Consider the following 11,438-nt stretch of genomic DNA (forward strand, 5'->3'; position numbering starts at 1 on the left):
GTTTTTGGCAATATGCAAATATATGTAAATTTAATTAACAATTGTTCTGTCAAAAGGCAGATTATCAATCAATTAAAAATGCTTGAATCAGTGATGGCCCTACTCAAATATTCTCTATCATTACAATTCTTTGGAAACAAATAGACTAGGAGTCTGTGGGGGTGAGGGAGGAGAAACAAGGTCTTTGTTGGGGGGGTGTTGCTCCTTCTTATAAATCACAGATGGGGATCCTGCGGCCCTGCAAATGCTTTTGGACTACAATGCTCATTATCCCTGTTGCTGTAATCTTATTCAGACATACATGGAAATAAAACCAACCTAGGCACCAACCGTCCTTGGTAAATCAGGCCCCACTCCCTCCCTCCAATAGCGAATTTGATGCCCCCCCCATGCTGATAGAAATGGAGCCAAAATGGGACTGAAAAACAAAAGAGAAGTATCGGCACACTCAGGGGATCTTAGAGGCTTGCAGAAGTAGGGTTTTGTAAGTAAGTAAGTAAATAAGTAAGTAAGTAGATAAATAAATAAATAAAAAGCCCAGAACTACTTGAAAGGGGGCAAAATCACCCCCACACAGTGCAAAAAGATGAGTTCAGTGTCAGTTAGAAAAGCCTAAACAGAAACCAATGAAGGAAGTGGAAGAGTGAGTTGGCATGCTTGGATCCATAATTAGAGCATCCCAGAAGAATTGTTGGCTCTCTGGAACCCTGAGAAGTAATGATAGACTGCAACATTTTGTTGCAAGGTCTGTTCTGCGTTTGTCCATATGTTTACCTTTTGAAGATGCTTTATTAAAACTGGGCTAGTTGCTAGGGTTGTCTTTGTTTAGCACCCTGGCCACAGTCCCAAGAAATCCCTAACTGGGGGGATGCACTTTGTCCCTAGCACATGCACGTTGGAAAACCCTGGTGCATCAACATAAGGCACCATGCAAAGCATAAGTCTGCAGTGTTGAATGCCAGTTCTCTCATTGATTCTGTGTGCCGTGCATTTTTTAAAATTCTGTTCTTAAACATTTTCTAAAGAGACATTACCACTACCACTACTCTTGGCATGCTCTGGCAATTTGGCAGATGTGAAACTCTGCAAAGTCATCCCAGCCTTTTCAATACTCTCTTCTCCAAAAACAACCAGCTCTTTTAAAAAGCAAACATCTCTCCTATAGCAGCAGGGCTGTTCAGTGACCATGATGGAAAGTTAACTGCTTTCTAAAATATTGTTTCAGTTTCCCTAGTCTTAACATTAATGAAAAGAAAGTCACATTAACTCCACTTGATTCGGATTGCCAAGATACCTGGCTCCTTCTTGTGCCTTTAATAGACAACTTCAGCACAGCCCTATGCAAGTTTACTCAGAAGTAAGTCCTACTGTGTTTAATGAGGCTTACTCACAAGTAACTATGCACAGGATTGTAGCCTTAGCTGTTCTATTTGTATATTTAACTTGGCTGCTTTTATATATTATTATTATTTGGTGACATTTTGCTGCTGTTTCTGTGGCCTTCATGTTTTTTTTTTACTTTGTTTTATATTTTGATTTTGTGAGGTCACCATGGGTTGTGCATAGGGATGGAAGTACTGGTCAGTTCATTTCTCCCACTTTCTCATTTTTCCAGTCTTAAATTCAGTTCTCCACATTTCTGCAGCAATCTGCAATTATTATTTTTTTCAAAAATCTTCATGAAAATTCTTCTGCATTTTAGTGCAAATTTCTCCTAATAGACACATATTTCTATGCAGTTTTGACAAACATAGACATTTTTGCAAGCAATTTCCCTAATATATGCATTTTTGTAAACACTGGTTGGTTGGCGAACCACATCACAAAATTCAGATAAGTGTGACTTTTGAAAGCTGGCTATGTTTTGGTCCTCATGTTATTTGGAAAGTGTGAATTTGATAAATTCAGCTTTAAATGTGAACTGAATCTAATTTCTCCCCCATCCCTAGTTGTGCATGATAGAAAAGCAGAACAGAAGATTATCAACAACAACAATATACTAATAGCAAATTCAGTTATCTGAATGCCGTTCCTTATATAGCCAAAATGAAACCAGCCAGAGGTGTGCCTCCAGATGTTGTTGGACCACAACTCCCATCAGCCTCAGCCAGCATTGCCAATGGTCAGGAAAGATGGGGATTGTAGTCCAGCAACATCTGGAGGCACACTGGTTGGGAAAGCAGCGGCGTCACTAGTGGGAGTGCGGGGGGGTGCGGACCTCCAGTGCGTGCCCTCCTAGGGGCATGGATGAGGTGGCTGGGCTTGCGCGCGCACATGCACGTGCACGCACTCAAGGCCAGCCACCTCGTCCATGCCCCTGGGAGGGTGCGCGACGGAGGGGCACCCAGCTGGAGAAGGCCTGGGAACGCCGGCGCGCCTCCCTCACCCCGCCGACGCTGCTCCCGCGCTTGCCCGCCAGCCCACCCACCTCCGAGGAGTTGGAACAGCCTTGCCGGGCAACGGCGCGGGGCGGCTCTGGGTGTCACCCCCCTCATGGTGACACCCGGGTGCAGGCCGCACCCTCCGCACCCCAGTAGTGATGCCCCTGTGGGAAAGGCTGAGCCAGACACAAGAGGAAAGTATATGTAGACTTGGGGAAAACCGAAGGTTGCTTAAATAAAAAAAAGACTTTAGAAAAAGCACAAGGGGGGCAAGAGATGTGGAAGGTGATGTATCCTGAAGAAGGGCATGGCATGTCAGGCTGCTAGCCTGAATAGGATCAATCCATGCTGCAACATTTTGTTGCAGTTCCTACTGCATAGAAGCAGCTCAATCTGCAGAAATCAGTGAATGAAAGTTTTCATTACATGGAGCTAAAAGTGAGCACCTTCTAGCTCTGAGGGTTGTTAGGAGACCCCTATTCCTCTCCCAAAGCTACAGTTCTCAGAATAGTTTAACAAGGAATCCCTCTTCCCAGGGAACTCTGGGAATTATAGGAGGGAAATAGGTGTTTCTTAACAACTGTCAGCACTCTTAATAAACAACAGTTCCCAGGACTCTTGGGGGAAGCCATGACAGTTAAAAGTGGCATGATACTGCTTTAAAAGTATAGTGCAGATGGGGCCATACAGGGCTGTAGTGATGGAAGGGAGAAATGAGGGCATTGTTCCCCCAAATGATAATTCTGCCCCCCAAATGAAATTTTCCTTCAGTCCCCAAATTTCTAGCATTGCAGTAACTTAAAACTTCAGTTGGGCTTGTAGTTATCTAAGGAGAGGGGCAGGGCAAAGTTATCAAGGGAATGTGAACACAGCAAATATAAGTGTAAAAGGTGTAAATGAAGTGAACACAACTCCTGATGGATGACGAAGGGAACTGGCAAACCTAAGTGTTTGCAATTGGAGGAAGAAAAGGCAAGGACAGTATTGTTATGCACTGCAGAGCATCTCCCCCTCCCCTGTTGTGCTCAGCCAGCCTCTGGAGGTGGTGGGTATTATTAGTGCATCTGGTGGGTGTGCCTAGGCTTTGGAGCCTAGACTGTGCAGCAGCCTAGCCTAGTCCAGGGCAGGACCTGAGAAGAAGGAGAGAGGTGAGTGAGCTGGCTCTCCAAGGCCCGGAAAGCCAAATGAGACCTTACTAACTTAGCCCAGGCAATGGGGAGCTGGAATATTGTTTGTGCAAACATGACTGGGGGGGCATTTCTTCCCTGGTTTGTTTAAAGGTATATCTTTTCAAGCTGGTTCCATTTCAAAATGGTTTTGAAGAGTATAATGTGGCTTAGTTGCAACAGTTTTCGACTTCCACCCAACTGTGCAAATGATCATCACCTTATTTAACTGTCCTCATAGGAACTTATGTACTACCAAAATAGGGCATGTGAGATTTGCTGGTTGAGCCATCAGAAGCTGTAGTACCTGGCTGGCCAAGGGCTTCCTGTAGAACAGAGATTGTGTGCTTGTACAATTAATTCTAGCACCTATAGTTCAGAGGGATGTATAGTTCCTACGTGACATGCTGTTAAGCATTTCCTTATGAAAAGTGATGTTTATAGGTATACATTTAATTTTTTAATGAAACTTCTCTTGATTGCTTTCCTGGCATGGCAAAGGAGACCAGAGTAGTTAGTTCCGGGAAGCAGCTGCCTCTGGAGAACCGAACTCATAATTCACAAGCTTACTAAAACATTGTACCTGTACAAGGAAGCCTTGCCACGCATGTACACTTTGTATTCTGCAGAACTCACCTTTGGTGCATCTACAGCTGGATGTGAAAATTCATTCTCAACTTTGACACGTGCTGACACCATACAGGCATTCAGTGCTTCATCAGAGAAAAGCAAACTTTGTAATCTTGGCTTTTGAAAATAAGGTATTTTAAGGAATTTCAAGTGAACAATTCCTCTGCAAGTTCAGATCATTACGGCAGGATGACTTGCACAATATACATTTACTCCCTAGTCACTGTTCTTTAGTTTACACAACTATTTTGCACATGGAAAATATTGTATTGTATTGATTTGCATTTTTGTAAACTTCTCAAGTCATAGTTCCTAAGTAAAATGCGTAAATTGGGGTTTATTTTTGTCATTACTTATGAAAACTTCCCCCCCAGAAATCTCTGTTATAGTGATCGATGCCCTCGACCGTTCTGTCCCCTCATTTTTGTCTCTACCCATCCAGTGAAAATTTTTATTTATTTTATTTATTTATTTCATTTCATTTTTAAACCGCCCATAGCTAGTAGCTCTCTGGGCGGTGTACAAAACAGAGTTAAAATACCATGTCACAATAAAATCCGATTCAAATAACAGGAAAATTTAACACATTAAGATGAACAATTAACATTAAACATTAAAACATTAAAACATTAAAATGCCTGGGAGTATAGCCAGGTCTTAACTTGGCGCCTAAAAGAAAATACCGTAGGCGCCAGGCGTATTTCCTCTGGTAAGCTGTTCCACAATTCGGGGGCCACCACAGAAAAGGCCCTGGATCTAGTAGTAATCCTCCGGGCATCTTGATGAGTTGGTACCCGGAGGAGGGCCTTAGATACTGAACGAAGTGGACGGGTAGGTTCATAGCAGGAGAGGCGTTCCACAAGGTACTGCGGTCCCACACCGTGTAAGGCTTTATAGGTCAAAACCAGCACCCTGAATCTGGCTCGGAAACAAATAGGGAGCCAGTGCAAACGGGCCAGGACAGGTGTTATATGCGCGGACCGATTGGTCCTTGTCAACAGCCTGGCTGCCGCGTTTTGCACTAGCTGTAGTTTCCGAACTGTCTTCAAGGGCAGCCCTACGTAGAGCGCATTACAGTAATCCAGTCTAGAGGTTACCAGAGCGTGAACAACTGAGGCGAAATCGTCGCTGTCCAGATAGGGGCGTAGTTGGGCGACTAAGCGAAGATGGTAAAACGCATTCCATGCCACTGAGGCCACTTGAGCCTCCAGTGACAAGGAAGGGTCAAAAAAGACACCCAAACTACGAACCTGTTCCTTCAAGGGGAGTGTAACCCCATCTAGAACAGGTCGAACATCCACCATCTGGGCAGAGAAAGAGTTCACCAACAGTGTCTCGGTCTTGTCTGGATTGAGTTTCAGTTCATTAGCTCTCATCCAGTCCATTATCGCGGTCAGGCAACGGTTTAGCACATCGACAGCCTCACCTGAAGAAGGTGAAAAGGAGAAGCAGAGCTGCGTGTCATCAGCGTACTGATGGCAGCGCACTCCAAAACTCCTGATGACCGCACCCAGAGGCTGCATGTAGATGTTAAAAAGCATGGGGGACAGAACCGATCCCTGAGGGACTCCACAATGGAGAGTCCAGGGTATCGAGCAATGTTCCCCAAGCACTACCTTCTGGCGACGATCCGCTAAGTAGGAGCAGAGCCACTGCCAAGCAGTGCCCCCAACTCCCAACTCCGTGAGCCTCCCCAGAAGGATACCATGGTCGATGGTATCAAACGCCGCTGAGAGATCAAGGATCAAGGGTCACACTCCCCCTGTCCCTCTCCCGACAGAGGTCATCATACAGGGCGACCAAGGCTGTTTCAGTGCCAAAACCAGACCTAAAACCGGATTGAAATGGATCCAGATAATCGGTTTCATCCAAAAGCGCCTGGAGCTGGGTGGCAACAACCCGCTCCAAAACCTTGCCCAAAAAAGGGACATTCGCCACCGGTCTATAGTTGTTCAAAACATCTGGGTCCAAAGAAGGTTTCTTTAAAAGAGGTCTCACTACTGCCTCCTTGAGACTGCCAGGGACTACTCCCTCTCTCAAGGAAGCATTTATCACCTCTTTGGCCCAGCCGGTGGTTACAGCCCTGCCAGCCTTCACCAGCCAAGATGGGCAAGGGTCCAGAGCAGACGTAGTCGCCCGCACCATTCCAAGTACCTTGTCCACTTCCTCGAGCTGCACCAACTGAAACTCATCCAATAATAAAGGACAAGGCCGCGCTCTGGACACTTCAATGGATTCAACTGTCATAACATCAGAGTCCAAGTCTCACTACACTCCTGGACCATAGGTGTTTTTTTAAAAAATGAAGCTTGAGATATCCAGCCCCAAGAAAGGGGTGTTGTATCTTTAAAGAGAAAATTCCATCAGATGTGACTTCTCCCCTTCAAAACTGTGATGGGTAAACCTACATCTGGAAAAATCCTGCCTTCTGGGTTGCCCTTAAAGGACTAGGTACCCTCTTTAGCAAAATAAAAAAGGGGGGGGAAACTCGTTCTAAAACTGCTTATTTTTGAGTAATAATCACAAACCATGAAGTTAACTGGAAGGTTACATATTCTGGCTTTTTAAATTACAGCAGTCAGATGCAAACAAAGAGGACAGAGCTCCTACGCCTTTAAGAATTATATAGAACTATTTCTGCATAACTCTTCTCCACAACTATTAATGATGCAAAAGCCTTATCCCCTCTCTCTCTCTCTCTTTTGCATTGACCCATCTTATTGTAAATACCAATTCACTTTGAGAACAGGCAGAGAGTTTACCAAAAATTGGTTCTCTAATGTTTATTATTATTTTAGAAATTAGAAAGAGATGATGGTCCAGTCATGTTTGTGCACTCCATTTATAATGGCTTACTCCATTTGGCAACAGTTTCAGGGTGGCATGCATTAGCAAGCATTGTTGTTGTTGCAATTGCTACTTTGGTCTTCTTCATATTTCAAAGTGGGGGAGAACTGATCTCTCCTCATTCTAGCTCTATGATTTAAAGCAGAAAGCACCACAACTGGCCAAATTCTGAGCCATTTGCTCATGTTAATTTCCTGCCAGTTCCTTTCTTTTTTGAAGATGCAATTAAAAAACCAGATAAATTGAAACATTTGTAGGGGTTTTTTTTGTAATGTTGAGATGGATAATAATCCTAATTTGAAAATGCTTCTTAATGGACCATTAGCCACCCTTGATTTCTCCTCAGGTCAGCAAAACACTTCCCACCTCTGGAAGGGGGTTGGCAGCAGGGAGGTAACAGCCCTCACCTTATTAGATATTATTGCTTCAGTAGTAGTGTTTAAAAGGAGAAGAAAGGATAACAGACAACAAAACTCAATTATCACAAAGATGGATTCGCTGGCTCTAGAAGGTGGTGATCTCCAACTTCTTCAGAGTAGATCCATTCAACCCGATCTCTATGTATGAATGTGAAAGTTGGACAGTGAAAAAAGCGGATAAGAGTAAAATCATTTGAAATGTGATGTTGGAAGAGAGCTTTGCACATACCATGGACTGCAAAAAAGACAAATCATTGGGTGTTAGGACCAATTAAACCAGAACTAGCTAAAATGATGAAACTGAGGTTATCATACTTTGGACACATCATGAGAAGACATGATTCACTAGAAAAGACAATAATGCTGGGAAAAACAGAAGGAAGCAGAAAAAGAGAAGGGCAAACAAGAGATGGATTGATTCCATGAAGGAAGCCACAGACCTGAACTTGCAGGATCTGAACAGGGTGGTTTATAACAGATGCTCTTGGAGGTCACCGATTCATAGGGTTGCCATAAGTTGTAATTAACTTGAAGGCACATAACAACAACAAAACTGCTCTATGACTAACATTGGATATCACCCTAAGCAGTGCTTTTTTGGTACAAAATGAGGTGCTGGTATTCATATATTAATAAAGGTGTAGTGAGTGCCAGGACAAAATGGCTGCCATGGGCAGCAAAAAAGAGGTGACAGTATTCTGTACCGTTGAGTACTGTCACACACAAAAAAACCCTGACCCTAAGTGTCTTGTGTAAGTTTGGCTAGTAAATTCTTTGCCACTTTTATGATGTACATTGTGGCCTCTGTGTGTGTGTGAGAGAGGGGGGGGCTGCATTTAGACATGGGGTTTTTGCACGACTGCCATGTCGTGCAAAATTTCATCCATTCCAGTGAAGCAAAAATAATGTGTTTGATCCTCCTTGGAGGAGAGGTAGAATCTAGGAATCCTACACACCCTTACATGGGCTGTACATGCCTGATTTCCCTAATGCTGTTTTCCTGCAGATGTATATACGAGGATTTGAAAGCAGTTACAAGAAAGCTGAACTTTTTAACGACGGAGCTGCACGTATGAAGTGTGGCCTGAACTTCAGCTGTGCTTTTTTCCTTTTTTGCTGTATCAGGACTGGTGTTGCTTGAAGGATTGAGCCCTAAATCACCTTTATGGGAGCCCACTGTCAATGATTGCTCCAAAGTGTCATGACATTTTTCTGGGCAACTGCAATAAAGATATCGACCAATCTTTTTTAACTTGGGAGGATATGCCTCTGGGCATCAGACTAGTTTTGAGAATTACTGACAATAATAGAGTGGGTCTCCGTTGGAGGCAGTCAAATAAAAGATATAACGGGTTTAGAAATACGCTAGCCATCAAATGGAGAGACTTCTCTTCAAGGTGGCTCACAAGAGCTGGTAATTAATATACTGAACTGTTTTAGAGTGAGGCTAGGATTTCCATCCAAATCTAATATCATCCTTTAAAAGTTCTATGGGGGGAATGAAGCACCAAGAACTAGGCAAGCCTTGTAGTTTGGCTGTCAGAAGCATTTTTACTTTACAAAATTCCCAGATCACTGAACTCCTACTCAGTGTAAGACCCAATGAAATTAACAAACCTAAATTAGTTGTGTTTAGTAACTTCAGTGGGTCTGCTCTGAGTAGAAATAGCATTGGATACAACCCTTAGCCATCCTATTTGGGGCTGCTTATATGCACATAACACCCCCATACATTTAAAGCACATGGCTTCCCCCCCAAAATCCTGGGAGCTGTAGTTTGCTAAGGGTGCCGGGAACTGTAGTTCCCAGGATTCGGGGGGGGGAGCCATGTGTTTTTAATGTGTTTTAAATGTATGGCGTGTACTCAGCCTCAGACTTAAACCTCTCTCTCCTCCCAGTATTGGGATGATAACACTGACCTAAGGGTCACAACAAGATAATGTACACGTTGTATTGTGTTTCATTGTTTTTAGAGGTTGTTAAATGTTTTAAACACGTTTTTATTTTGTTTTCATTGTATTTTATTACAGATATGTTTACCACCCTGGCCTCCTTTTGGAGGAAGGGCGGGATATAAATGGAATAAAATACATAGATAAATAAAAAATGAATGATGCACCCTGATCATGCAAAACCATCATGCTCGAGTTAAATGTTAGCCATACCACTAATGGGGCACGGTTCAGTCTTGTGCAAATCCACAGGTAGTATGCCACAACCCCACACATTCTCTATTGCAGGGCTCGCCAACCTTTTTGGGCCCATGGGCACATTTGCAATTGGGAAAAACTGCCAGGGGAACATTGCACCCGTCATAACCATGCCCGCTTGCATACAGCACAACCACACACGCACATGCACAGAAGCTGCACTTCTGTGTAAAGGGGATAGAGAAAAGTTTTTCTCCCTAGGCGTCGTGGACATCCAATGAAGCTGAATGTTAGAAGATTCAGGACAGAAAAAAGAAAGCACTTCTTTACACCGCACATAGTTAAACTATGGAATTCACTCCCACAAGAGGCAGTGACGGCCGCCAACTTGGATGGCTTTCAAAGAGGATTAGACAGATTCATGGAGGCCAAGGCTATCAGTGGCTACTAGCCATGATGGCCATGCTCTGCTTCCATAGTCAGAGGCCGGGTGCTTCCGAACTCCAATTGCTGGAAACTGCAGGAGAGGGAGTGCTCTTGTACTCGGGTCCTGCTTGTGAGCTTCCCATAGGCATCTGGCTGGCCACTGCGAGAACAGGATGCTGGACTAGATGGGCCACGGACCTGATCCAACAGGGTTTTCTTATGTTCACCCACCACCACCACCTGCACACATTTACACTCTTGACAACCTGCCAGCACTTAGGCTTTTTCAGTTACCCCCACCCAAGCTTAATTTGGCCGGTGAGATGTGATCTTCCTGGAAAGTGTAACTAGGGAGAGAAGATTAACTCTTACTTCTTTCAAGTCTTCTTTCAAGGGGGACAGAGAGCAAGACCATAAGGGTGGTCAAGGAAGGCCTCCATGGGTGCATGGGTACCATGCTGGCAACCCATGCTGTATCACAACAAAGCAAAGAGATGTTTCTTTCCCAGATATTCACCTTGGCCACAGTCCAGCCAAAATGAAGCACATGTGAGCGCCATTGATTTCAATGGGAAAGTTAAGTATGTGCCTAAATGCTCTCCATTAATTGAAATTAATGGGACTTGAAAGCACTTTGCTTTGGCTAGATCATACTTATTGTATTCAGAGGTACATTAGAGAAGCAATATAAATGACTCCAGCATACCTGGGCTTAGACAGAACAGGGAAACTACAAGGCACAACAACTTAACAGTGGCCCATTTGGATTTTACTCCATGAGTTTTATCTGTAGATCCATCATTACTTGCTGGGAAGAAGCAGTAGCTCAGTGGTAGAACGACTGCTTTGCATGCAGAAGGTCCCAGGTTCAATCCTTGGCATTTCTAGGTAGCTTTGGGAAAGACCCCCATCTGAAAACCTGGAGAGCTGCTGCCAGTCAGTGTAGACGATACTGAACCAGATGGACCAATGGCCTGGCTTGACATAATCGGACTTCCTATGTTTCCAACGGTGCTGTTGATCCAAAGAGTCTGCTAGAAATAGCCTCCTCACACTAGGGATGGGGGAGAAATTTGATTCAGTTCACATTTAAAGTCTGATCTACCAAATTTGCACTTTTTGAAACAATATGCAAACCAAAACACAGCCATCCTTTGAAATTCGCACTTCTCCAAATCTTTCAGTGCCATTCTCTGGCCAAGTAATCTTTACAAAAATGCATATTCTGGGGTAAAGTGTGCATAAAAATGCATAGATAGGGGGAAATGACAAAAAAAAATACGTTATACTAGGGGAAATCACTTGCAAAAATGTGTATGTTAGTCAAAACTGCATACAAAAATACATATATGAAATTTGTACTAACATGCTGACAAACTTTCGTGCAGATTCTTTTTTTAAAAAAGCAAATTTCTGCAG

The sequence above is a fragment of the Rhineura floridana genome, chromosome 12 (genome assembly GCF_030035675.1).
Source record: "Rhineura floridana isolate rRhiFlo1 chromosome 12, rRhiFlo1.hap2, whole genome shotgun sequence".
In the NCBI taxonomy this organism is placed as follows: domain Eukaryota; kingdom Metazoa; phylum Chordata; class Lepidosauria; order Squamata; family Rhineuridae; genus Rhineura; species Rhineura floridana.